General features: G+C 44.5%; 1 long non-coding RNA gene and 1 pseudogene across 2 annotated transcripts in view; one reads left to right on the top strand and one right to left on the bottom strand.

The window, feature by feature from the left end:
• The window catches only part of LOC149127614 (uncharacterized), a 67874-nt gene extending 46287 nt beyond the window's left edge, over positions 1-21587 (bottom strand). The window contains exons 1-3 of one of the 2 annotated variants that reach the window (XR_016231796.1): positions 21128-21587; positions 13617-13743; positions 12957-13303 (exon numbers count right to left, since the gene is read on the bottom strand). This is a non-coding gene — a long non-coding RNA (uncharacterized LOC149127614). The remainder of the gene's footprint in view (positions 1-12956; positions 13304-13616; positions 13744-21127) is intronic. The other variant, XR_016231797.1, reaches the window with a different exon arrangement.
• Positions 10036-11167, top strand: LOC127491826 (sal-like protein 4 pseudogene; annotated as a pseudogene).
• Positions 21588-22019: the final 432 nt, after the last annotated feature.

The raw sequence follows: 22019 nt of genomic DNA, 5'->3' as shown, positions 1-22019 counted from the left end.
AATTACAGGGCACCTGGCTATTTAAAAGAAATATTAAGGGATCTAAAGGAAGACACAGACTTCAATACAATAGTAAAGGGGGACTTCAATACCCCACTTTCAGCAAGAGACCGATCAACGAGACAGAAGATCAGCAAGGAGACAAAAGAGTTGATCAACACTACAGACCAAATGGACCTACCAGATAGCTACAGAACTTTTCATCCTACATTTGCAGAATACATATTATTCTCAGCAGTGCATGAAACTTTCTCTAGGACTGACCACATGCTAGGCCATAAAGCAGGTCTCAACAATTCAAAATCATACCATGCATCTTCTCAGACCACAATGAATGAAGCTGGAAATCAGCAACTCAGGAAGCTCTAGAACATATGCAAACACATGGAGACTGAAAAACATGCTCCTGAATGAAGAGTGGATCATAGGAGGAATCAAAAGAGAAATCAAAAAATTTCTGGAAACAAATCAAGATGACAATACAACATATCAAGATTTATGGGGTACAGCAAAAGCAGTATTAAGAGGAAAGTTTATAAAAATTGGTACCTACATTGAGAAATTGGAAAGGCACCAAATAAATTAGCTATCAAGACATCTCAAGGATATAGAAAAACAGCAAACCAAACTCAAAACTAGTAAGATAAAAGAAATAATTAAAATTAGAGAAGAAATCAACAAAACTGAATCAAAAAACAACACAAAAGATCAGCAAAACAAAGATCTGGTTTTCTGAAAAAAATAAAACTGATAGAAAATTGATATAAAACTGGTCCAACAAACCAGAAAAAGAGAGAGAAGACTCATATCAATAAAATTAGAGATGAAAAAGGAAATGTAACAAAACACCACAGAAAAAAAACAATAATCAGAAATCACTACAAAGAGCTGTATGCCAACAAACTGAGAAAACTAGCAGAAATGGATAGATTCCTGGACACATACAACCTACCTAAATTGAGCCATGAAGACATAGAAAACCTAAAACAGACCCATTACTAAGATGGAAATTAAATCAGTAATAAAGACACTCCCCACAAAGAAAAATCCAGAAGCAGATGGATTCACTGCTGAATTCTACCAGACATTTAAAAAAGAACTAACTCCAATTCTCCTCAAGTTTTTCAAAATAATTGAAAGGGAGGGAATCCTCCCAAATTCTTTCTCTGAGCCAACATCACTTTAATTCCTATACCTTAAAAAGATGCAACTGAGAAAGAGAACTACTGACCAATTTCCCTCATGAACATAGATGCAAAAATCCTCAACAAATTATTAGCTAATCAAATCCAGCAACACATCAGAAAGAATATTCACCAAGACCCAGTGGGATTTATCCCTGTCATGCAGGAATTGTTCAACATTCACAAATCAATGTGACACATTACACTAACAAACTGAACACAAATCATGATTATCTCAACAGAGGCAGAGAAAACATTTGATAAAATACAACACCCTTTCATGATCAAAACTCTAAGCAAAGTGGGTAAAGAAAGAACATTCCTCGACAAAATCAAGGCAATTTACAACAAATCCATGGCCAGCATCCTATTGAATGGGGAAAAGTTGGAAACATTCCCAATGAGATCCAGTACCAGACAGGGATTCCCACTCTCACCATTGCTATTCAATATAGTCCTGGAAGTTTTAGCCCAAGCCATTGGGCAAGAAAAAGAAATTAAAGGGATACAAATTTGGAAGGAGGAAGTCAAACTATCCCTATTTGCAGATGACATTATTCTACATATAGGGTATCTAAAAGACTCCACTAAGATTATTCGAACTCATAGAAGAGTTCGGTAAAGTGGCAGGACATAAAATTAACACACAAAAATCAACAGCCTTTGTATACACAGGCAATGCCACAGTTTTGAAGAAAGAACAAACTTCTAAAATGAATCCCATTCACAATAGCTACCAAAATAGGTTGGAATAAATTTAATCAAGAATGTCAAAAATCCCTGCGATGAGAACTACAAAACATTAAAGAATGAAATAGAAGAAGATACCCAAAAAATGGTAAAATCTTCCATGTTCATGGATTGGAAGAATCAATATCATAATATCCATACTTCCAAAAGCAATTTAGAGATTCAATGTGATACCAATCAAAATACAAAGGATATTCTCCTCAGATATAGAAGAAATGATGCTGAAGTTCATATGGAAACACAGGAGATGCCAAATAGCTAAAGCAATCTTATATAACAAAAACAAAGCCAGAGGCATTACAATACCAGATTTCAAGACATACTACATGGCAGTTATAATCAAAACAACCTGGTATTGATACAAGAACAGATGGATATATGAATGGAATAGAATAAAAATGCCAGAAATCAATCTAATCATCTGCAACCAACTTATATTTGACCAAGGAGTTAAAATCAACCCCTGGAGCAAGTACAGTCTCTTCAACAAATGGTGCTAGGAAAACTATCTCCACATGCAGAAATATGAAGCAAGACTCCTACCTTACATCTTACACAAAAATCCACTCAAAATGGATTAAAGACCTAAATCTATGACCTGATACCATCAAATTAGAGAGCATTGAGGAAACCTTGCAAGGCATTGGCCAGACAAGAGTACTTAAAGCAATCAAAGCCAAAATTAACAAATGGGATTACATAAAATTGAGAAGCCTCTGTACTGCAAAACAAACAATCAGCAAAGTGAAGAGGCAACTGACAGAATGGGAGAAATTATTTGCAAACTGTACAACTGATAAAGGATTAATAACCAGAATATAGAAAATCAACAACAAAAAACAACCAACCCAGTGAAGAAATGGGCAAAAAACTTGAACAGACATTTTTCAAAAGAGGAAATTCAAATGGCCAACAGACACATGAAAAAATGTTCAGGATCACTAGGTGATAGGGAGATGCAAATCAAAACCACAATGAGATTTCCTTTCACCCCAGTTAGAACGGCTTCCATACATAAATCAAGAAACAACAAATGCTGGTGTGGGGAAAAAGGTACCCTAATCCAATGCTGGTGGCAACGTAAACTGATAAAGCCACTGTGGAAGTCAGTTTGGAGATATCCAGAAATCTGAATATAGGCCTGCCATATGGCCAGCCATCCCACTCTTGTGAATTTACTCATAGAAATAAAATCAGTATAAAAAAGAATAATCCTCACCTCCATGTTTGTTGCAGCTCAATTCACAATAACTAAGACATGGAATCAATTCAAATGCCTGTTAACTGAAGACAGGATAAAGAAATTATTGGCTATATACACCACAGAATATTACAGTGTTAAAAAAGATAAGAGTCAGAGACTCATGACTGGTGCATAGGGAGATTACTGATGCCATAAACAGGAGTGTCAATTTGTAAAGTCAACAACAGGAGTCACTGTGCACTTACTCCTCATGTAGGATCTCTGTCCTTAATGTGCTGTACATTGAGATTTAATGCTATAACGAGTACTCAAACAGTATATTTCACTTTGTGTTTCTATGGGGGTGCAAACTGTTGAAATCTTTACTTAATGTATACTAAACTGATCTTCTGTTAAAAAAAAAAAAGAAGAAGAAGAAATTAGCAATTCCCAGCTTGACTCTCGCTGGGATTAAACATGACAATAGGTCTGATCTGATTTCATCATCATTTAAAAAATCATCTATTATTTTTCACTTTATGTTTCTGTGTGGGAGCAAACTGTTGAAATCTTTACTTAATGTATGCTAAACTGATCTTCTGTATATAAAGAGAATTGAAAATGAATCCTCATGTGAATGGAAGGGGAGAGGGAATGGGAAAGGGGAGGGTTGCGGGTGGGAGGGATGTTATGGGGGGGAAGCCATTGTAATCCATAAGCCGTACTTTGGAAATTTATATTCATTAAATAAAAGTTAAAAAAATAAATAAAATAAAATCTGGTCATTTGCAAAAAAAAGGGGGGGGGGGCAAATGTGGAATCCACATTTAGTGAAATATGCCTGTCCCAAAGGGACAAATACCACTTGTTCTGACTTGTGGTAACTCAAAGCACCTAAAAGCCAATCTGTAGAAGTGAAATTGACACTTTCAGAAGCAATGACTTGAATAGGCCTTGTCTTAACTGTTGACAAGCAGGGTTTTGCTTTTTTTTTTTTTTCATAATATTTGTTCAACTCTACTTAACATAGAGTTAATTGTTTGTATATAAAGTCAATTGAAAATAGATCTCAGTAAAAAATAAGAGTGGGAATAATACAGGGAGAAGGAAAAGGGGTGCCAGGTGGGGTGGGAGGGCAGGTATGGTGGGAAGAATCAACATGTTCCTAAAGTTTTAATTATGAAGTATATGAAGTTTGTCACTGTAAAGCTGTATATCTCTGCATACATTCCTATGGACTTACTTCTAAGGGTACAGTTTAAAAATTTGCCATGGTACTCCAAATCCCCTTTAGCTGGGTATAGAAATACCTTCTTGAGCGTTAAAATGATCATATGGATAGGAGTGTTGAAGTGATCATATAAACAGAATTAAGTGTCTGGTAATAATAATAGAATCAAAAAGGAGTGAATGCTCCAACATGGGAAGCAGTCCACACAGCAGACAGAATTAAAATCACTAAGTGGCACTCTCAACTCTGAATCAGCCCTCAAGGCTTTCTGGTCTGGCCGAAAAGTCCACGAGAGCATTTCAGGCACAAAAAGCCAAGACACTGAGGCAAAAAAATATGAAGGATCTCAGTGGGTGAGATCATCAAAGAAGGAGGTACTTTTCTATGAAGGGAGGAGAGAACTTCCACTTTGCTTATGGCCTGGCCTAAATACTGATGGAGTTTGTTGTTTCAGAAGGCTTCCATAGCCTAGGCAGCTCATGTCAAGAGCCTCAGGTGTTTGCTGACATCATACCTAAGAATGTAAATTGTTGAATTAACAACAGGAGTCACTGTGCACTAATTTCGCATGCAGGATCTCTGTCCTCAAAGAACTGTATTATGAGAGTTAACAGTAAAACTTGCTCTCCAAGATTTATTTCATTTTAGTTAAATTTATTTATTTTAGTATTAAGTGGAGGATATTCTTATGTCTCCTATGTTTGTTTTGCCCAAGTGTCCAACTCCACTGCTTGTTTTCCTAGGTGCTTCCTTAATTAATGATAAAACCCCTTTTTAAGGACTTACTTTCTTTTAATGTATTAACTGAAGGATATTCTTATGTCTCATAGTTATATCTCAGTTCTCACAAAAGATGTATCATTCTTGGGTGCTTCTTTAAAGTTAACTAAATTTCTAAAAAGGAAAAAAAAGAAGTGAAATTAACTTTGAGATGCCCTTATCTCCACTGTTGAACAGTTCTGCGGTTTTTCGTGTATGCAAATTGTTGAACTCTTTACTCAGTATAAAGTTGGTCTTCTGTGTATAAATGTTATTGAAAATGGATTTTAGTGGACAATGAGACTGGGAATGGGAAGAGGAGGTGGAAGAGAGGTGGGAAGGTGGGTATGGTGGGAAGAATCACTGTATTCCTAAAGCAGTACTTAAAATTACATAAAGTTTGTATTCCTTAAATAAAAGGCTTCTAAATAAAAGGGGAAAAAATTTTAAAAATAAGTATTTGATAAGTTATGAAAATAAATTTCCTTAGAATTATTATAGGTTAAAAATACAGAAAAAAATAAATTTGTTCAGTTGCCCTAAAGTCTTCAGCTAGTACATTATATACAACTGTGTACAGAGGATTTCAGGGGTGATGGACCTCCAGCAGGCATGGCAGCAGTAATCAAGATCCCCACAAGATGGCACTCTTCTTTTTTTTTTTATGTATCTTAACAAAAAAAATTGACTTTTGCAGTCTCAGAATAAACAGAATTTGTAATTGGAGGAGTGAATTTAAAAGTTCACTGAAAAGAGAATTTAAAGATTAGTTTTGGAGAAAAAAATTGAAATGAATGTATAGTTTTCATAATACACATTTCCCATGAACATTTTGAAAACCCCTTTTATGCATGGACTTCAACCTTTTTTGTACCAAAATTAACATCTTTTTATTTTCTGAGAAGTGATATATAGAGAGAAACAGAGCTCCCATCTGCAGTTTCATTCCCCAAATGCCCTCAACAGTCTGGACTGGGTCAGGGCTGAAACTGAGAGTTGGGAACACAATCCAGGTCTCCCACATGGACTTGAGCAATCTCCACTGCCCACTAAGATCTGCATTAAGGAAGCTGGAATCAGGGGCCAAACCTTGAGCCCAGGTCTCCAATATGGGAGGTGGGCGTCTTAACTGCTAAACTAAATTTCCTACTCCCTAAGCTTATCTTTTAATTTCATTTTTCAGGTACCTTTTTTGAAGTCCCCTTTTGTATGTGGAAGACTTCAGATGCTGCTACATGCAGTGTAGCAAGTTGATTCATGGTTATTAAAATCTGACCCCCACTTTGCTGATGACAAAGTACGTGATAAGGGAGGCTTCCACCTGGCTCCCGCAAGACTGGGGAGGTGTTGACAGCGCTCTTGAGGAATAGCAGGCTTTGGGAGAAAGGTTGTGTATGTGTGTGTGCATGTGTGTGCATGTTTGTATCTGTGTGTACATGTATGCATGTGTGTTATATAGGTGGATGCATGTGCATCTGTGTGTTTGTATGTGTGCATATGCATGTGTGTATTATGTATATGTGATTGCAAGATTCTATATTGCAAGATTCTGTATCACCATAAAAGGTGAATTAAGTCTCAAAAGCATGCTAATTACATTTCCTGTACAGCCCCCTCCTCACACATAGCACATGTCCCCCGACCCTGCCACAGCAGTTCCTCCCCTGTGCCAGCGAGGTATCATAGCCTTTATGTTCTCTTCAGGAGGTAGCTGACAACATATGATTTGGCAGAAAATCGGTAAAAAGAAAACAACACTTGAGGATTATTAGAAAACCTCAGGGCCTGGGCTGGATTCTCAATGTTTGCTTCTATAGCACTCCAGTTCCATAAAGTGGACAGGACTATTTTACTAATTTGCATAAACTCACTTTGTAAAATACAGTTTTATTTTGAAATTGTGTGAAACTCATATGAAATTGTAAAAATAGTGCAAGGAGTTCTCACATACCCTTCACTCAAGGATTCCTTACATAACTCTAGCACATGGTAGGAACCAGGAAACTGACAGAGGCATGACTATTAACTGTGGTGTGCAGCTTGTTCATCGGTTTTTACCAATGAAGTTCTAAATCCATTTTTATGTCCAACAACAACAAAAACCAGCAACTACATCAGGTTTCAGATACAATATAAGGGGTGGGCATTTGGTCTAGCTCCTAAGATGCCCCTGTCCCACAATGCAGCACCAGGCAGACCCTGGGAGGTAGTGGTGATGTCTTAAGTAGTCAGGTTCCTGCCACCCACAAGCCCAGAGTATGTCCTTGGCTCCCAGCTCTGGTCGTGCTCCCGAGTGCAAGAGTGGCATGGTAGGCATCTGGGGAGCGAACCAGCAGATGGGAGTTCTTCCTCCATCTACTCCATCTGTATACTGTGTGTGTGTACATGTGTGTGTATCTCAATAAAAAATATCAAGATACAATATAAGAAACACAGTTTCTTAATGTGAAAGATCAAAATACAATGACAGTGTCAAGAGTAGCAAAGCGTGGCATTTTAGCTACTTGATTTGGGTTTATAAAATGTTAGCAGGCTATCAAGTCAGAGAGCTAGCAGATGAAATATTTTCCCATTATTTCATTGGATCAATACATTCTGTGCCACGTTCAAAGGCACTCAGTGCAGTCCTTTGCAACAATGGCCCCCTTTCACTTCCTCTCCAGCAACCAGCATCCTCTGCCCCTACTCCGTCTCGGCAGCTAATCTCACAGATAGGAGAGGTATGGGTTTTGGTCACTGATCCGTGTTCACTAACTTTGAAGGCTGCAACATGGTGGGGAGAGGGGCACCTCTCAAAACCTCTGAAACTGACTTAGACCTGAGAGTGCAAATGCTCCCATGAGGCTGAGAAAGCAGGGTTTGTGACCATCTTAGTGTGCAGATTTTACTAAAGCTGCTCCTTCCCAAAGAACTCACGCCCGGGAACAAACAATTCAAGGAACAGAAGCCTCAAGTTCCATAAAGGAAAAAGGATTGCCACATGGCAAGAGGTCAGGCAGCCAGAAGATAATAAAGATGGGGGGTGCAGGGAACCGAGCTTCAGAGGGCAAGGCAGGACAAAACCTGCAGAGCATGGCCTTCCCACTCTAGACCAGGTGCATGGGCACAGGAAGACTAGACAGATGGACAGGAGAGAGCCATGGTGAGAGAACATGGCTGCCTTCTGCAGTTCTGCCTCCAGGTTGACAACCCCCTCCCCAAGTGACAACAGACCTTCCTATACCCAGAGCCCACTCCAGGTAACCACTTAGCCGTAACTGTTCCCAGGACAGTTTACAGGGAAAATTGTGATTTGGCCGAAGTCACCATCAATACCACTCCATTGTACAATACCGTTGAAAATCTTGAGTGTATGCCAGTATTTTTAGCACTGGGGAGACAGTGAACAGCCCACCTTATGGGGAGAAGGCAACACTTCTCTTGACAAGTTGGGAGGCTACATGGGGCATGGATGGTACACATTTCAACTTAAATCTAAGCAAATAAAAACTTTCACTGGGATACACTGAACCAGGGCCACATGTGAGGCTGTACTCCAGGCCCCGGGCACAAGGCAGTGAACGAGGCAATGTTCTTGGCTTTACAGACCTTACATTCTATAAGAGAAAAAGACAACACATGAAGGTATAGCATGTCAGACATGGAGAGTCATGAAGAAAAATAAAGCAATGTAAAGAGATCAAGAGAGGCTGGCGCCGCAGCTCACTAGGCTAATCCTCCACCTTGCGGCGCCGGCACACCGGGTTCTAGTCCCGGTCGGGGTGCCGGATTCTGTCCCAGTTGCCCCTCTTCCAGGCCAGCTCTCTGCTATGGCCAGGGAGTGCAGTGAAGGATAGCCCAAATGCTTGGGCCCTGCACCCCATGGGAGACCAGGAGAAGCACCTGGCTCCTGCCATCGGATCAGCGCGGTGCGCCGGCTGCAGCGTGACGGCCGCGGCGGCCATTGGAGGGTGAACCAACGGCAAAGGAAGACCTTTCTCTCTGTCTCTCTGTCTCTCTCTCACTGTCCACTCTGCCTGTCGACAAAAAAAAAAAAAGAGAGAGAGAGAGAGAGATCAAGAGAAAAGGAAGAAGGGGTGCTGTCTTAGGTAGGGCGGCCATGAAAGCTCTCTTGGAGCAAGAAGGAGTCGTCTGATCAGGGAAGAGCAAAGGGAAAAGCCCTGAGGCAGAAACAAGCACATGTAGGAAACCAGAGAGACTGGCAGAGTGACTGAACGTATTTAAAAAAATCCCCAAGGTCTTGGACGCAGGCCAATCAGCTGTCAGGGCTCATGACAAATCACAATGCATTATTGATAATAATAATTACTGGGACATACACGCTTTGGCCGGAAGGGTAAACTTCCCAGCTCTAGGGATACACGGTGGAGACAGCAAATACGTTCAGCTGTCCTGGAGCACAGATGCCTGCACCAAGTCGAGGCACAGCATGGGATGCACCCCTACTCCCTTACCCTTCCCCCACACTGACTCAGAAGTGGACCAGGGTGGGGAGATGCGGCCCCAGTGGCACCAGCTGAGTGGGAGTAGGGCCCTCCCATGAACCAAGCAGGCAATGGCGCTGAAGCAAATGGGGACAAAGTGATGATAAAGCAGCTTGTCCAGAGGATACGCTCGCCTGTGAGAAGTGCTGTGCGTAGTTCTTCAGCATCTGAGTTCTTGGGACATAAGGAAAATTGCATTGGAAATCCACCTGTCTTTATCATGAACAATAGCGAGGGGCCAGGGCTTTCAGAGTTCTCCTGACCTGAGCCACTAGACACCCCATCCATGAGAACAGCCACAGGGAGAATGAAGGAGAAGGCTGCAGTATACTTTAAGGCAGACTGCCTGCCCTGCCAACTGGGACAAAAACACAATGTCCAACACCATAGTGTGACACGCCGAGGCACGAAGGTGGCAGCGAACCAGGCAGCAGAGCCAAGGGGATGGTGGAGCCTGGCACCAATAGCACCCCGAGGGCACTGGAGCAGGTCCTGTGTCTGCAGCAGCGGCAGCTCCGGCACATCCAGCTCACCGAGCAGACTGGCAGCCAGGCGAGCACGTGGGCTCCCACACCCTGCACTCTGGCTTCGTCAGTATGCATACCCTGGAAACCTTAGGAAGCCACGTGTCCTGGTAGGTTTCCAGGACTGTGGCTTTGCTCAGCCAGAAAGCTGGAAGCGAAGATCTGTCTCTGGATACCTAGAAATAAGGCAAGCCACCTCATGCCAGCATCCCTTCCACCACCAGCTCTCTATCCCCAGGACTGACACCCTTTGCTTTAAAGCCAGATGGGACCAGGTGCTCCAAAGTGCTTTGTGACCCTGGGCCCTCAATCTAAGCTCTTTGAGAGTCCTTTCTCCACATGGTGCTAGACCCATCCAACAAAGGGAGAGGGAAGCCACCGGACTTCTCCAAGGTGGATGTCAAACCCAAAGAAAAAGGGCCAGCACTGTGGTATAATGGGGTAAGCCACCGCCCACAACACCAACATCCCATATGGGTGCCATTTTGAGACCTGACTGTTCGACTTCCAATCCAGCTCCCTGCTAATGCACTTGGGAAAGCAGTGGAGGATGGCCCAAGTCCTTGGGCCCCTTCACCCATGTGGAAGACTCAGAAAAATCCTGGCTCCTGGCTGGGTCTGCCCACCCTGGCCATTGTGGCCATTTGGGGAGTGAACCAAAGGATGGAAGATCTGTGTGTGTGTGTGTGTGTGTGTGTGTGTGTTTCAAATGGATAAAATAAATCTTTAAACAAACAAACCCAAAGACAAGACCATTCTCTACAAGCCAAGTGTCAGAGCAGTCTCCCATCAATGTTCATCCGAGCCTAGCCCACTTATATCTAAGTTGAAGTTGCTGGCGCATTTGTGAGTTCCTCAACTGTGTCCCGGTGTGACACCTGGCCCAGCCCCACCAAGAGGCCAAGCAACATGGCTGCACATGGTGTGGGAAGAACTCCTCATCTGCTAGAGCCCTGCAGATTCTTTTTGTGTGCAAGATCTGGGGGTCAACTTTCACCATCAAGGACAACCTGAAAGTCCACTTCATGATGCACCAGGCAAAAAATAACTGAGCCTGCCAAGGAAGCAAGCTGGCCATCAGGAAATTGACAGCTCATCAGGTACAGACGGGAAAACAGTCTGAGAAATGTTTCCTAAGGAAATCCCAGCCTCTCAGTGAGCATGAACAGGCAGGTGAACGTGGAGCAGCCTGCACCACCCAGACCGGCCCAGCTAACGCAACCACACATCCGGGCTGGTTCTGCATTTCAGCCTTCCTGGCCAGGATGCCGAGTCCTGCCTGCCTATCTTCCAGGATCTGCCCCTGCAGATGACAGGCCCTATCCCCAAGCAGCTAGCGGCAGTCCTATTCCAAAAGGACAAGACCTCCAGAAGCCAAGAAATCTGTGCTTCCACAAACCAGGTTGAATCTCCCTTGGAACTTAAACAAGACTCAATCAGACTTAAGTTAATGTCCCTCTGGGCAGCCAGCAACCACCCACCCTACCTCTCCCAGAGCCACCGCATCTCACTGGTCCCTGGAAAAGCACTGAGTCTCAGCTACCCCATACTGAGCCTGACATCCAACACTACAGCTTCTTCAAACATTTGGAACAATTAAAATAAAGATTAATTTGTTTTTTTAATATTCATCTTATTTATTTGAAAGACAGAATGACAGGGAAAGAGAGAGACAGAGAAAGATCAATATTCGATTGACTAATTCACACTGGAAATGGCCAGAACAGCCAGTGTTGGGCCAGGTCAAAGCCAGAAACCTAGAACTCCATCCTGGTCTCCCACGTGGGCACAGAGGCCCAAGTGCTTGTGATTGGGCCATCTTCCACTTCCTTCCCAAGCACATCAGCAAGGAGCTGGATCAGAAACGGAGCAGCTAGGACCCTCACCAGCACTCATTTGGGAAGCTGGCGTTACAAGCAGCAGCTTGATCTGCTGTGCCACAATGCCGATCCCAGAGGTTCAATTTCTGAAAGCAATGTTCACACAGCTAGTCAAGTCACATGTGCTGTGACACGACTCAACTTGTAGCGGAATGATTTTGTGTATATGCTAAAAAAGAACTGCAGAAAAACAAATTGATTTCGGAATTTCTTGGGAAAGAAACTTGTCCCAGTAAGTTAGATAAACGACTGACACTTAGATAACAAACATGTTTCTGATGATTAACTGACAGTGAAAAATAAAGGCCTTACTACTTGTGATCTGAACCAAACTCCACGCCCTGGTAGAGACTGTAACGTGCAGCTGCTAAGCCAGCCAGCAGAACTTGAGGGACTCCAAGCAATTTGCTACGTTTGCTTCTCATTCACTAGATGAATTCCCCCGACTCTCAAAATGGAAGACTCCAGAGGACGTTTATTTTACCACATTCTGCAGGAGAAGGGACACCCTCTGTCCCTGGGCTCCTTGTGGCTTCCTCCAAAGTCGGATGGAATCAGAGCGGGGTAGGGCTCTTCCAAGAAAACAACGAGGTCTTTCCTAAATGCTTGGAGAGGCTTCCTTGTGCAAAGTGACAGGCCTAGGACATGCAATGAAGCTGCTATCAGGACAGGAGTTAGCACAGGGACTTTGTGAGTGTGACCTTCATCCACCTCGATTATTCAACCTGACCTGGACCCGGACCTACACCATCTTTTCAAGAGCCATATCCCTACTTAACATTCTCTAGGTACACCACCCAGCATAGTTTTATTTTAGTTCTATGTACAGAGACAAACTTAGAAGCACTCTTACTAGAATATATATATGGTTATACATTTTAGTTACTTCCTGTTTAATTGCCTCCAGAATGCTTTTCTGAATTTATTTAAAGTCCACTTTTTCTGTTTCTTTTGCACAAACCTTTTCCATTAGAAGCCACAGAGCACTGACAGTTAAATCACGCCTTCTCGAGTGAAGGAACATGCTTGCATTTCCCCGGGACCACCAAGCATGTTGAATGTTGTACAGAAAGAGCTCGCAGCTTTTCTTTCCAGCTTCCCCACCCAACAGAAGGGACTCTGCATTCAGAGACCCTCTCTCCAGGCAGCTTCAGTGACAGCCACGTTTCTAGTGCCACGTTTCTAGTGCAGAGAGATCAGCATGGTGGGAACACATCCGAGGGGCTCAAAGCTCAGCAAGGCCTCCTGTCTGTCTCCCCAGACACGGGCTTGAAGACTGCAGCCACCTGCCAGCTGCTTCTCTCAAACCTGAAATGTGAGAACATGCATTGCAAGAGCTTCCTGGAAAAAGGTATTGCCCAACTCCAGGGTGCCTGGTATTTACGGCCTCCCAGAAACTGTGTGATCTGTAGGGATATGTCTTAGCTTTCCTGTGTCCTTCCATGGCCATAAAACCCAGTTTCTCACGATTGGAGCTGAATGAAAGAGGACTCTTGTGAAAAGAGGGAAGACTGGAGTGGACTCGCGGCCCCGGGGCGGTGATGAGCTGTCTTCATTCCCGATAGAGGAGGGGGACAGAGCAGCATCCACAGCGGGCTGCTTAGGGGACCAGATTACTCACCCAAATGCTCAGAGCCTGTTGTTATAAGATGAGGCAATGAATCAGAAATGAATGGGCATCGCAGGGTACCCTTAATTAGCTACATGACCTGGCATAATCACTCAATCTCTCAGGCCTCTTCTCTTATCTGACAAATAGGAAGAATTAAATCCATCAATATCTGTAAAGTGACTTTCAAAATGTCTTTGAAAGCAATGACAAGCCATTATTCATATTAAAAATAAATGTCTGGGGGTCAGCACAGTTAAAGCCACCACCTACAGTGCCAGCATCCCATTTGGAAGACGGTTCGATTCCCAGCTGCTCCACTTCCTATCCAGCTCTCTGATATGGCTTAGGAAAGCAGTAGAGAATGGCCCAAGTCCTTGGGCCCCTGCACCCACGTGGGAGACCTGGAAGAAGCTCCTGGCCCCTGGCTTTGGATCAGCCCAGGTCTAGCCATTGCAGCCACTTGGGGAGTGAACCAGCAGATGGAAGACCTCTCTCTCTCTCTCTCTCTCTCTCTGCCTCTGCCTCTGCCTCTGCCTCTGCCTCTCTGTAACTCTGCCTTTCAGGTAAATAAATAAATCTTTAAATAACTAAATAAGTGTCTTGCAGTCTCATAGTGAGGTACTGGAATTCAAAGGCAGGATTTTCTTTAGCATATTCCATAATGATTTCATAGACAAGGTTTTGTTGGTGTTTTCAAACAGATCCTTGAAGGATCTGTAGAGTTTCACCAGGCAAATATGAAGAAAGGGCATTGGTACTGACACGAGGGCAGGGAACGGTGCAGTCTGAGTAGGCAAGAGTAGGGACTGTTCCTCAATAGGGTCTGAGTTCTTCACATGATCATTTCTAAGTGAGGCCCTAAATCAGCCTTTCACTGCAGGTTACTCTGCTCCACTCTCTGTGCCACGGCCTTGACCCTCAGACAAGGAAATGGAAGCTTCATTTCCCAAGGTCACACTTTTAGCCTGTGGTGGAATCGAATTTTGAAACCAGTTGTTTTGGCTGGCAGAGCATGTGTGTTTACATAGAATCCACAAGAAAGCTAATTGCAAGAACAGTGTTACAGGCTAAGTCATGTCTCCATGCACACACCATCACCCCTACGTTGAAGTCATAACCCAGCACCTCAGATGTGACTGCATTTGGAGAGAGCACCTTTAAATAGACACTTAAGGTAAAATGACGTCATAGGACTCGGACTTTACCCAATGCAACTGATGTCTTTACAAGAGGAGATCCGGACACAACACAACGAAGGCTGTGATGTGAGGACGTGGGGAGAAGACAGCCTTCTGCAAGCCAAGGAAAGAAGAAACCAGCTCTGTCAACACTTTGACCTTGGACTTCCGCCTCCAGACTGTGAGAAAGCAAGGTTCTCTACTTGCACCACCCAGTCCGTGTAACTGATTATGGCTGCCCCAGAAAGCGGAGAGCCAGTCACAGGATGAATCACACATCTGCAAACGAGGGTGGGGCCCAGGGCACTCCAACCCTGACTACTGAGCAGGACCCGGAGCACAGCAAGGTCAGCTGCAAATCAGCAATCAAAGCACCCTGACTCTGCCACAACCCCAGCTGCAGACAGCAAAGTGCACACTTCCTGCACATGTGGAGCCATGAGTTCCCACTGGGGGCAGGTGGAATCCTTTGTAATGGTTTTGCTAGGGTCAGGCACCTGTCTTGGTGGTTAAAATGCCACAGCCCCACTTTGGAGCACCTGGGTTCAATACTTGGCTCTGGCTCCTGAGTCCAGCACACTGCCAGTGCAGACCATGGGATGGGAGACCTGGGCTTGCAGCTTTAGCCCCTCAGCTATGTGGGCATTTGGAGAGTAACCCAGAAGGAAGGATCTATCTACCTCAAGCTCTCCACCTCTCAACTGAATAAATTTTAAAATAAAAATAAGCAACTGCTATAATAATGAGATTTCAGAACTGCATGCAACTGACGCTTGTTCCTGCTGGGAACAAGGAAGCAGACTTCTATCCTCGCTGATTTCACAAACCGCAGTACTTCGGGTTCCCATCTTCAGACTCCTGCATTTTTCCAAGAGTAACAGGTACAACTTGAACATGTCATGGAGTAGATTATTACGAGACGAAGTCCTGGCCCTCAAAGGATTCACCTCTTCTTTAGAAACTACTTCATCATTCAGCCAACAAATACACCCACCACCGGGGCTTTCCTCTGCTGTTGCCTGGCAGCGGATTCTACGAACAGTGAGACCACCCCCAGGTGACCATCCTGTACTGCCTTTGTATATTACAAAGCATTAAAAGCTGGGAGTGCCTTCCTCTTGCAGATGGTTAAACTGAGACCCAGAGAGTGAAGTAGTCTGCCTAGAGTCATTCATTCTTTCGCAGACTTTCTGTCCACTGGCAACAAACAACATCTCGGGCTGGATTCCTGGGAAGCAGATGCTGAAATGGGGATTTTTGTGCCTAGAACGTATTACGCTCATGCTTGGGGGAGAACAGGAAAGAGGCAGGGAAAGCAGAACGGATAGGGGGAAAGGTCAGTCACGGCTGGCATCCCCCACAAAACTTGCAGGGGGCGCTTCTAAACCAGTCATTTCCAGTTGGAGTAATTGTGCCCCCAGGGAACATGTGACAGTGGCTGGAGATTCTCTACTTTTTTGACAGAGACATAGACAGGGAGACAAACAGCTCCTATCCACTGGTTCACTCTCCAAATGCCTGAAATGTTTTTTGGTGGGGCAGAGTGGAGAGTGGGTAGGTAAGCAGAGTCAAAGCCAAGAACTCAATCTAGGTCTCCAACATGGAGCCACCATCACTGCCTCCCAGGGTGTGCATTAGCAGGAATTCACCTGTGCCAAGACTCACACCCAGCTCCTCGGATAGGAGACTCAGGCCTCATAACCAACAGCTTACATGTTGGATCAAATGTCTGTCCTAGAGACACTTTGATCATCATGACTAGAGGATCAAATCAGTCATGGCATTTGATTCAAAAAGTCAAACAACATGTTTATTAATAGAGTTATTGGGTAGTTCTCTAGGAAATTCTTTAGAAAAAATTTCCAAGTTTGAGCCAGCTTTGGGACACCACAGGTTAAGCCACCACCTGCTATGCTGGCATCACATATGAGCACTGGTTCTAGTCCCGGCTGTTCCACTTCCCATCCAATTCCCTGCTAACGTGCCTCAGAGGGCAGCAGAACATGGCCCAAGCATTTGGGCCCCTGCCACCCACATGGGAGACCCACATATAGTCTCTTGGCTTCAGCTGACCCAGCCCCAGCTGTTGCAGCCATTTGGGGAGTGAACCAGTGAGTGGAAAATCTGTCTCCCTCTCTCTGTGTCTCTCCTTCTTCTGTAATTCTGCCTTTCAAATGAATAAATAAATCTTTAAAGAAAATTCCAAGTTTGATCTAAAATGAGGGTGGCTTGCTATTGTAGAAAGCTGCTCAGAACTCACTTTGAATTTCAAATTCATTATCAACTCAATAGCATGTCTTCAGACAGCCACTTAAACTCCCCATGTCTCCATTTCCTGGAACTAAGAAATGGAGGTCACACTTATTTTACAGGGTTACTGTGAAAGCTAAGATGAAACAAGGAGTGAAAAGAATCTGGGATGTAGCTGGAATTAATGACAGCTACTTCTAATGTAACATTTGACTAGGAATTGGTTAAATAAAACTATTGGCCTCCAGGGCTCTGACAACCCTGCATAGTAGTCTGTCCCAGGAGGGTGCCTGAGAGAGATCACCCACAAAGGCCCCATTCTCAGCTCTACCTACTAAACAAAGCATTGCATTTTTCTGTGGTTTTTGTCTATCTAAAGCCAAACCTGATGGCTGACAGGGGCTATGTAGCCTGGTACCTGAGGGAGGCAGAGCTGTCAGTCCCAGGCACATCCCCAGGCACTCTTGTATTCCAGACACTGTAATTACTCAACCTTTCCCTTGGCCGTAGGGCTTCCTCCAACCTGTAACAAACACAGAGCCATCAGCAAACAGGGGTCTGTCCTTTCTCTCTGAGGCTTCTGAACACATCCAAAGAAATTGCCAAGCAGCCCAGTCATGGGGCTCTGCAAGGAGAGAACATTGCTGGCGCTCACAGTCTGAAGGGATTCGAGATGACAGATGCAGCCCCCATGATCTATGACAGATACAGCTTTGGAAAATGTCGGCGTTAATATTTAATATCATTTGAATAACTGCCCTGTTGTCTCACTTAGCATGGCAGGCGCCGGTGGGCTGGCAGCAAGTCTCCCTGGGTGCTCAATGGGAGCGAAGCTTGTAGAAAACGCGCAGTCAGCAAGATGTTCAATAATTCAGACGTGAGATTCAGATTTGCTTAGAGAAATGACATTAAACTTGTTAAACAGGACTTTGGGAGACCCCAAAGCACTGGGTACACAGAATTCACTCTGTGCAAGAGTAGTTGGAAGTGTTTGGAAATTTACCAATGGGGTTGGAAGGCACTGGTGATGACAAGTAAGAGACGGCACGGCATTTACAGAAACTGTAATAAACAAGGCTTGCATTGGTCTGTTTTTCATTACCGCATGGAAATCACAGAGGCAGGCTACCTGACAAGGAAAAAGCTTTATTGTGTCTAGGGGCTTCACCTGGTGGTGGCCTGTCCTGCAGCGTCCTGAGGCAGCACACGGCATCTCACAGCAAGAGATGGGAACATGCGTGTCTATGCGTCTTGGTCTCTCTCCCTCCTTAGGAAGCATGGGTGGGAAAATTTTTTTCTGCCAAGGGCTACCTGGTTATTTATAGCATCATTCACGGCTCATACAAAATCATCAACATAAAAATTAGCCTGCTATAGATTTAATGGATTTTGAGTCCTGCCTGCAGTTGCCTTGCCAGGACAAGACCCAATGACTTTCTGGAATTTATAGGGCCTGTTGTTGGCCAGATGTTCCCCATCCCTGTAGGAAGCTCTCAGGATCCTGATCCTGGCCCTCATTCTGGCTCTGATGACCTTATCTAAACCTGATCACCCTACAAAGGCCTCCCCTCTGAACACCACAGTTGGATTAAGTTTCTACCCTCTGAATACCTCAGGATGGGGATCACATTTCAACACCTAAAGCCTCAGCATATCCCAATCACAGGAAGTATTTTTATTGAAATGTGGCAGTGAGTTCTCAGTCCAGGTTTGAAGGGCAGGAGTGGACAGCATCTTCTTTATCTTCATATCCCCTGCCCATGCTCCTGGATCCTCCCCCACCACTGTACTTGTATGGAACCCAGGGCTACAGAACCTCAGTAAATATTTTTTTTTTATCTTTTATTTAATGAATATAAATTTCCAAAGTACGACTCATGGGTTACAATGGCTTTCCCCCCCATACCGTCCCTCCCACCCACAACCCTCCCCTTTCCCACTCCCTCTCCCCTTCCATTCACATCAAGATTCATTTTCGATTATCTTAATATACAGAAGATCAGCTTAGTATACCTTAAGTAAGGATTTCAACAGTTTGTTCCCACACAGAAACATAAAGTGAAAAATAATAGATGATTTTTTTTTTAAATCATGATGAAATCAGATCAGACCTATTGTCATGTTTAATCCCAGTGAGAGTCAAGTTGGGAATTGATAATTTCTTTTTTTTTTTTTTTTTTTTTTTACAGAAGATCAGTTTAGTGTACATTAAGTAAAGATTTCAATCGTTTGCACCCCCATAGAAGCACAAAGTGAAATATACTGTTTGAGTACTCGTTATAGCATTAAGCCTCAGTGTACAGCACATTAAGGACAGAGATCCTACATGAGGAGTAAGTGCACAGTGACTCCTGTTGTTGACTTTACAAATTGACACTCCTGTTTATGGCATCAATAATCTCCCTATGCACCAGTCATGAGTTTCCAAGGCTATGGAAGCCCCTTGAGTTCTCCAACTCTTATCTTGTTTAGACAAGGTCATAGTCAAAGTGGAGGTTCTCTCCTCCCTTCAGAGAAAGGCACCTCCCTCTTTGAAGACCTGTTCTTTCCACTGGGATCTCACTCACAGAGATCTTTTTGCCAGAGTGCCTTGGCTTTCCATGCCTGAAATACTCTCATGGGCTTTTCAGCCAGATCCGAGTGCCTTTAGGGCTGATTCTGAGGCCAGAGTGCTATTTAGGACATCCGCCATTCTATGAGTCTGCTGAGTATCTCACTTCCCATGTTGGATCACTCTCCCCTTTATTTATTCTATCGGTTAGTGTTAGCAGATACTAGACTTGTTTATGTGCTCCCTTTGACTCTTAGTCCTTTCATTATGATCAATTGTGAACTGAAATTGATCACTTGGAATAGTGAGATGGCATTGGCACATGCCACCTTGATGGGATTGAATTGGAATCCCCTGGTATGTTTCCAACTCTACCAATTGGGGCAAGTCAGCCCGAGCATGCCCCAAATTATACATCTCTTCCCTCTCTTATTCCCACTTTTATGTTTAACAGGGATCACAATGCTGCTCAACTCTTAAATCCCACAGTTCACACATTCTTCTTGAAATCCTTTCCAAGGAGTCACCCGCATGAAGGCTGTAGCTACCTTCTACGGACCCCGCATTTAAAGGTTCCTTAGAGAGGCTGGAACCAACTGCAACTGCCCTGAAACCACGTTCTAGGAATATGCTGAGCTCTGTTGATGGGAAGGAGGAGCAGCCACCTGGAGCAGTTTAAGGTAAAGGGAGGGACCATTAAGCCAACTCCTCAGCCCTGGGCATGGGGGGAGGGGGTGGGAGCTATGCTGAGCACCACCCAGAGTTCACAGACTGCAAGATGAGTTACTGCGACCAAGGGGTAGTGGCAAAGCCTGGTGGAGGCCTGTGGAAGGGATCCCCGGCCACGGGAAGGGAATGAACGTTCAGCAGACTTTGCTACCTCCTTCCCTCAGCCCACCCTTGTATCACTCCAGGCACAGCTGGAGCTGGGGCCAAGATGTGGCAAGCAAGACCTAGGACATGGGGCGCAAACCCAGGGAGTGCTGGTGCTCAGGACTGCAAGTGCAGGGCCAGCACAGCCCTGGGTTCCTTTCTTGCCTGATCCTGATCCTGACCCTCGTTCTGGCTCAGCCACTCCTTTTTTTTTTTTTTTTTTTTTTGACAGGCAGAGTTAGACTAACAGAAAAGTCTTCCTTCCGTTGGTCCACCCCACAAATGGCCGCTACGGCTGGTGCACTGCGCCGATCCAAAGCCAGGAACCAGGTGCTTTTTCCAGGTCTCCCATGCGGGTGCAGGGCCCAAGCACCTGGTCCATCCTCCACTGCACTCCAGGGCCACAGCAGAGAGCTGGCCTGGAAGAGGAGCAACTGGGACAGAATGCGGCACCCCACCCGGGACTAGAACCCAGAATACTGGCGCCGCAGGTGGAGGATTAGCCTAGTGAGCCGCGGCGCCAGCAATAGCCACTCTTCTCTATCCCTCCCCTTTCACTCTGATAGCATCATTTCAGGATTTTTTTTTTTTTCAGGAAAAGTCCTGAGAAAATCACAAACAGGTCCCAAGGATGCACTAGATCTAGGAGGCCAACTGTAATATCTTACCTGTTCACAGACTGCAAGATGTGTTACTGTGACCCAATGCAAGCATTATGTTTTTTTAATGTTTCTGCATTTGAAGGGATTTTTCTACCCTGCTGGAGGATTCCAAAATACATGAGGAGTCCTGGCCCCAGCAAAGCTCACGCTGAGGAATGAAGGTGCCCCCAGGTGAGGCTTGTGGGAATGCACGAAGGGAACTGCGCGCAGTCAGCATCTATCACCAGGTCCCAGGTGCAGCTGGCTCTCACCTGTAAGCACTCGAGCCACAACATGGTACCATGGGCAAGTCATGGGGCCAGCATTGTCACTCTACCTTAATGACTGTGTGTTAATTAGTATGGGTTCTCCAGAGAAACAGAATCAATGGGATATATATTGATGCACTGTGAGAGTGAGAGAGAGGTTTTTTTTTTCTTTGAGCAACAGATTCACATGATTAGGAAAGCCAAGAAGTCCTACAGTTTGCCATTGGCAATGGAGTCCCAGGAAAACTGACAGTGAAGGCCTGGGAGCCACGGAAGCCAATGGGGTAAGTTCCAGATGCCAAACGCCTAAGGTCAGGAGCACCAGTGTCTGAAGGCAGCAGGAGATGATGGCCCAGCTCCAGAGAGCACATGTGCCCTTCCTCTGCTTTTGGGTTCTCTTCAGGCCCTCATCAGCTAGGACGATGCCCACCTTCCCTGGTCAGAGTGGATCTCCCTTTCTCCGTTTACCAATTCCTCTACCAGTCTCTCACAGAAACACCCTCCGAGACATGCCTTAAACAATATCTTATCAGCTATTTGGCCATCCCTTAGTCAAGCTGACACATAAAATTAACCACTGTGTTCTCTCTTCTGAAATGTAAGACAAGATATTCTTATTGAAGCTCAAAATCTATTCAATTTTGTTTAAT

This window comes from Oryctolagus cuniculus, chromosome 3, assembly GCF_051225735.1.
Source record: "Oryctolagus cuniculus isolate XC-2025 breed Fujian yellow rabbit chromosome 3, ASM5122573v1, whole genome shotgun sequence".
In the NCBI taxonomy this organism is placed as follows: Eukaryota; Metazoa; Chordata; class Mammalia; order Lagomorpha; family Leporidae; genus Oryctolagus; species Oryctolagus cuniculus.
This window is presented reverse-complemented; position numbering and strand designations above follow the sequence as displayed.